The sequence below is a fragment of the Limulus polyphemus genome, unplaced genomic scaffold, assembly GCF_000517525.1.
Source record: "Limulus polyphemus unplaced genomic scaffold, Limulus_polyphemus-2.1.2 Scaffold5293, whole genome shotgun sequence".
Taxonomy (NCBI): Eukaryota; Metazoa; Arthropoda; class Merostomata; order Xiphosura; family Limulidae; genus Limulus; species Limulus polyphemus.
This window is the reverse complement of record NW_013670903.1, coordinates 27,998-34,843: the sequence shown is the minus strand read 5'-3', so window position 1 is coordinate 34,843 and position 6,846 is coordinate 27,998. Positions and strand designations below refer to the sequence as shown.

Here is a 6,846-nt window from a genome sequence, read left to right as displayed (position 1 = left end):
ATATTGTTGGTAAGTCTTCAAGGTATTGTTGTGTTCAAGTAGCGTCAGGTATAGTGTTGGTAAGACTTCAAGGTACTGTTGTGTTCAAGTAGCGTCAGGTATAGTGTTGGTAAGACTTCAAGGTACTGTTGTGTTCAAGTAGCGTCAGGTATAGTGTTGGTAAGATTTCTAGGTACTGTTGTGTTCAAATAGCGTCAGGTATAGTATTGGTAAGCCTTCAAGGTACTGTTGTGTTCAAGTAGCGTCAGGTATAGTGTTGGTAAGCCTTCAAGGTACTGTTGTGTTCAAGTAGCGTCAGGTATAGTATTCGTAAGACTTCAAGGTACTGCTGTGTTCAAGTAGCTGACAAGGCTCTTGTTTATGTATAATTGGCTGTTATCTTCGCGCCTAGCGGCAAAATAGGTAGTTACTACACATATCGTAATGAAAGATTAGTTCCTCCTTGGCCGAAGTTTGAGATATAGATGAATTTAATTTGGAAGGAAATTTTCATTCTATGGTAAAGTTAATCTAGTTTCCTTGGAAGCATCATCTTCATCCTCTACATCTTAATAAAAAATTTAAAAACACACAGTTTTGTATTTGGTTGACTTTATTAATGTGGGTGAGAAGGAAGGTCTGTTTGAATTATGAATTGTTCGAGAAAATTCTAAACCATATCCTGTAGATTGCAGGTTCGAATTCCCGTCCCACCAAACATGCTTGCCCTTTCAGCCGTGAGGGCGTTATAATGTGACGGTCAAACTCATTATTCTTTGGTACAAGAGTATCCCAAGAGATGGCGGTGGGTGATGATAACTTGCTGCCTTCCCTCTAGTCTTACACTGCTAAATCACAAACGGCTCGTGTAGTTTTGCGCGAAATACATAACAAACAAACAAAACTAAATCACAACCAACGAAAAATAACTGCTAAATAGATAGAAAGAAGTGGAAGAGAAGTACAGGTACCACTGTTACGTTTGAATAGGGAAGTACAGGTACTACTGTTACGTTTGTACAAGGAAGTAAAGGTACCACTGTTACGTTGGAATAAGGAAGTACAGGTACCACTGTTACGTTTGAATAGGGAAGTACAGGTACCACTGTTACGCTTGAATAGGGAAGTACAGGTACCACTGTTACGTTTGAATAGGGAAGTACAGGTACCACTGTTACGTTTGTACAGGGAAGTACAGGTACCACTGTTACGTTTGAATAAGGAAGTACAGGTACCACTGTTACGTTTGAATAGGGAAGTACAGGTACCACTGTTACGCTTGAATAGGGAAGTACAGGTACCACTGTTACGTTTGAATAGGGAAGTACAGATACCACTGTTACGTTTGAATAGGGAAATACAGGTACCATGGTTACGTTTGTATAGGGAAGTACAGGTACCACTGTTACGTTTGAATAGGGAAGTACAGGTACCACTGTTACGTTTGAATAGGGAAATACAGGTACCATGGTTACGTTTGTATAGGGAAGTACAGGTACCACTGTTACGCTTGAATAGGGAAGTACAGGTACCACTGTTACGTTTGAATAGGGAAATACAGGTACCATGGTTACGTTTGTATAGGGAAGTAAAGGTACCACTGTTACGTTTGAATAGGGAAGAACAGGTACCACTGTTCCGTTTGAATAGGGAAGAACAGGTAGCACTGTTACGTTTGTATAGGGAAGAACAGGTACCACTGTTGCGTTTGAAAGATTTTTTCAACACAAAAAAAAAAGAGAATGACTTTGCATACTTCAGATTCTGATTTCATGACTGATTTCATCTAATTAGAAAGTGACAGTGTAAATTCGACATTATTTAGGTCTATGAAAAAAAAGCTTCGATAAGCCTAATATTGTACACTACAAGAGTGAAGATTTCTACTTTCTGTAGTGTAATTTTGTACACTACAAGGGTGAAGATTTCTACTTTCTGTAGTGTAATTTTGTACACTACAAGAGTGAAGATTTCTACTTTCTGTAGTGTAATATTGTACACTACAAGAGTGAAGATTTCTACTTTCTGTAGTGTAATATTGTACACTACAAGAGTGAAGATTTCTACTTTCTGTAGTGTAATTTTGTACACTACAAGAGTGAAGATTTCTACTTTCTGTAGTGTAATATTGTACACTACAAGAGTGAAGATTTCTACTTTCTGTAGTGTAATTTTCACGAGTTTCTTTTTCTCTGCTTACGTGTGAACTTGGTTAGTGTAATAAACCAGTTGTTAGTACATGTATATTTGCTAGCGAAACATGATAAGCGATAGTAGTAAAACTAATGTCATATAAAACCTGTCTTGTAAAACTCATTAGAAATTAAATGATTGTACTCATGAATGGGTTTCGGAATAGAAAAAAAAACAATCTAAATATAGCAAAAGCAATGTAATAAAAATTGTAAACTTTTTGTTTACCAGATGTCGCAATGTATAATAAGTTAAAAATCATCTATTGCCCAAATAAAATAATTTTATAGTGAATTAAAAAATAATCTCTGATCCATCTGGCAGCAACCATAAAACTGTACATCAAACACGGAACACAAGAGTTGAGGCATTTGATCCAAAAGCACTATATTAACGGTAAGTATATCAGCTACCGAGAATCTAATTGCTAATATCGAGCATCGGTCATTACTTTTTCTTTGGCTTATATAAACAACAGTATTAGTAAGAAAGTATGGCTTATATAAACAACAGTATTAGTAAGAAAGTATGGCTTATATAAACAACAGTATTAGTAAGAAAGTATGGCTTATATAAACAACAGTATTAGTACGAAAGTATGGCTTATAAATCCACTATTTTATAGCATGTAGTTCGTATACTAAACCGTTACAGACAAGTTTGACAGTACTTGGGACATAACTGAAACAACATGTAACTAGCTGAACACTAACCTGAAATTCATTGCGGATCTATGGGTATTTGGTTCTATCTAGGGATATCTAGGTTTCAGTTTCAGTTTGAGTCACTCAAGATGGTGTTTTGTTTTTGTGGTCTCTTGTTCTTTTCTTTACTTGTTGGAAATTACCAACCGACGACGTGTTGTTATTCAACTCTTGACAATGCACCATAAACAGAAAAAAGTTAAGATTTAAAAGAGAGGTCAGTTCGTTCGTTGAACTTTCTTTGGTGACTCAACTGTTTACTCCATCATTAGAAGTTCGCCTTCAGAACTAACCTTATTGGGCAGACATGTTTCCAAACTGTGCTTGAATTACTACAGGTTTTTGTCGAATTAAGTTTCACGAATTTCTTGAATTTTTTTTGTTGATTCTGATGAAATGAGAGTAGATGGACGAAACATTCCATAAAAGAAAAATCGAGATTTGGCATAAGATTACATCTCGCGTAAAAAATATATATAATGTTACAGCAGTGACGATACACAGTAGAATTTTTAAAACGTAGTAATGGATAAGATTGAATAAAATTCCGAAAAGTAATGCATGAAGAGGTGAATTAACATAATTAATTTGGAAAACAAACATTTAGTTGTATGTATGTAATATAACGTTATTCAAACTTTCTGTACCTAATCAATACTAGAAAAAAAAATTACAGTACTGAAAATAATCATGGAAAAGCATTTACAAAACATACAGGAGCCACAAACAAAGAGTTATTGCAACTAAATGAGTAATGTATCATTACTACAATACAGTACTACAGGAAATCCAAAAGAAGAGTTACTAAGTTCTACAATCGTGTTTTGTAATTACTTTAAACAGAGACGTAACATTTGCTTTATGGAGCCTTATGGTTGATTGCTGCTGGTCTTCTCGGTTTTCATATAAATCAATGCAACCTTAATCATATTCATGTCGAGACCTAGTGCAGCCATGTCATTGTTGTGAGTATATCGTGACCTTTTATAATGCCATTTGTCGTTTCATCACATTTGCTGTATAGTTGGGATTATTGTCTTGTTGATGGAATAACATGACGGATAAAAATCTGATTGTACCTGTCTGCAGTCAGGGTACCATCAATTTTAAGTAGATTTCCAACACCATTGACTGAGATGTAGCTCACAATTGTTTTGGTCCTCCAGTATGATTTACTGTAGATGTTGTACGTTGACTGTGACACAATCTCCTCTCTGTCACAGTTGAAATTTGGGGTCACCTGCAAAAAAAAAGAAAAGAAAAAGAACTCTATTCCAGCTTTGCTCATACTACTCTTTACAATCTGATGCCAATTTGAGCCTTTTGGTTCAGTTACTTGACATCATTTTTGAAGAGTTTCCATTTAGCTATTACCAAAACTTGAAATTTCGCCTCAATATTTCACATTTAGTAGCATTCAATAGCCCAAAATTTGCTTCTACAAGTTTTTCATGTACCAATTTTGCCCTGAGACACATGAGTGCATCACCACACTACTGCTGAGAATAGTATGAATGTCATAACTTTCATAGGTATTATTCTGGTGTGGCATAGTCTGGATGACTGTCCAATAATAGTGTGAATTATCAATACGTGACTTCACTCTAGCATAAGCTCGTTTCTATACAATAAAATGGGAGCCATCTCATAACATTTACATTTTTATACCCATTTCATTCACTCTTTCCATAATTATTTCCACTGCTGCATACAAATCAGATTACAAATCCGCGCTTTGTTCCCTTCGGAGAATCATATAGCAGACGCATAACATATACTTTTTTTATAACAAAATTGTAACTACAACAAATTATGTTTATAAAAATAAACATGAAGCCCAACCTATCATTTGATTCACCTCTTCTCACTGAGTTATACCGGATTCGGGGAATTCCAGCCCTCATCGGTAACCCTGGACAAGGGCAAATCGAAAAACAAACCAGGCTTCAATGACACATATACCTTAAAAAGAACTCAAAACCCATAATTTTTATATTCTTTAAATTCTACGTAAATGTAGATTCTGCGGTGAGTAAAATACAACAAGAAAACACAATATCTGTAAAATATTGTTTCGTTATTTATTTGGGTAAAGATTTTGATGTAATATACTAGTTTGTAATATTATATTTGTTTTATTTTAGTGTAATATTATATTTGTTTTATTTTGATGTAATATCATATTTGTTTTACTTTGATGTAATATTATATTTGTTTTACTTTGATGTAATATTATATTTGTTTTACTTTGATGTAATATTATATTTGTTTTATGTTCATGTAATATTATATTTGTTTTATTTTAATGTAATATTATATTTGTTTTATTTTCATGTAATATTATATTTGTTTTATTTTAATGTAATATTATATTTGTTTTACTTTAATGTAATATTATATTTGTTTTACTTTTAAAATAAATATAATATTACATGAAAATAAAACAAATATAATATTACATTTCAAATACTACCTTGCTTCTACTGCTGGTGTATAAACACAAATGAAGACTCAGGATAATTTTATTTTCAACCTAAACAGTCAACAATCAGAACTTAGTTCTCTGTGTTCCAGAGTCACATAAGTTCTAGTTTAATTTTATTTTCCCTTAATTTCCTTTTGTTAATCTATCTAGTTACTTATCCTCTTCATTTCGGGTTAGGGAAAGGGGGTCACATAAGTTCTGGATTAATCTTATTTCCCCTTACCCTGTATTTTGTTAATCTATCTTGTTACTTATCCTCTTCATTTCGGGTGAGGGAAGGGGGGTCACATAAGTTCTGGATAAATCTTATTCCCCTTACCCTGTATTTTATTAATCTATCTTGTTACTTATCATCCTCGTGCTAAGAGTCACATACATTCTGGATTAATCTTATTTCCCTTAACTTGTTTTTGTTAGTCTATCTTGTCACTTATCCTCCTCGTGCTGGGAGTCACATATGGCCTGGATTAATTTTAATCTCGTCTCACCCTGTCTTTTGTTAATCTATCTTGTTACTTATCCTCCTCGTGCTGGGAGTCACATATGGCCTGGAGTAATTTTAATCTCGTCTCACCCTGTTTTTGTTAATCTATCTTGTTACTTATCCTCCTCGTGCTGGGAGTCACATATGGCCTGGATTAATTTTAATCTCGTCTCACCCTGTTTTTTGTTAATCTATCTTGTTAATTATCCTCCTCGTGCCATTCTACCCAGTTTTAAAACTTATTGATACTTGACTTCAAAGTGATGATGTGTAAATTAGACATGCTCCTGAGATTCGATTTGAAAACCGGTTTTGTTCAACTTATTTAAAACTAGTTATTATATAAAGTTACAGATCCGGCCTGGCATGCCCTAGTGGTTAGTTATTATATAACGTTACAGATCCGGCCTGGTTAGGGCACTCGACTCGCAATATGCAGGGCCATGGGTTACAATCCTCTCACCAAACAAGCTCTCCCTTTCAATCGTGGCTATGTTATAATGTCATGGTCAATACCAATTTTCGTTGGTAGAGTGTAGGCCAAGAGTTGGTGATGAGTAGTGTTAACTAGCTGCCTTTGTAGTCTATCACTTCAAACTTAGGAAAGACTAGCGCAGGTAGCCCTCTAGTGAGTTTGCGCGAAATTCAAAACAAAACAGTTCAATATTCATGATGAAACTCTCCAACTATATATATATATATACACACAGCAGTCGTAAGTGACGAACGATAAGGTTCTGTAATCTTTGTAGTTAACTACACACCAGACCAGAGCTGGTAATCAAACACCAGACCAGAGCTAGTAACTACACACCAGATCAGAGCTGGTAATCACACACCAGACCAGAGCTGGTAACTACACACCAGATCAGAGCTGGTAATCACACACCAGATCAGAGTTGGTAACTACACACCAGGCCAGAGCTGGTAATCACACGACAGACCAGAGCTGGTAACTACACACCAGATCAGAGCTGGTAATCACACACCAGATCAGAGTT

The 6,846-nt window shown here is 34.9% G+C and overlaps 1 long non-coding RNA gene across 2 annotated transcripts in view; it reads left to right on the top strand.

Annotated features, from left to right (window-relative positions):
* The first annotated feature begins 17 nt into the window (after positions 1-17).
* Positions 18-6,846, top strand: part of LOC106472391 — a 32,094-nt gene continuing 25,265 nt past the window's right edge. For both annotated transcript variants that reach the window (XR_002613454.1, XR_001291600.2), the window contains exon 1: positions 18-30. This is a non-coding gene — a long non-coding RNA (uncharacterized LOC106472391). The remainder of the gene's footprint in view (positions 31-6,846) is intronic.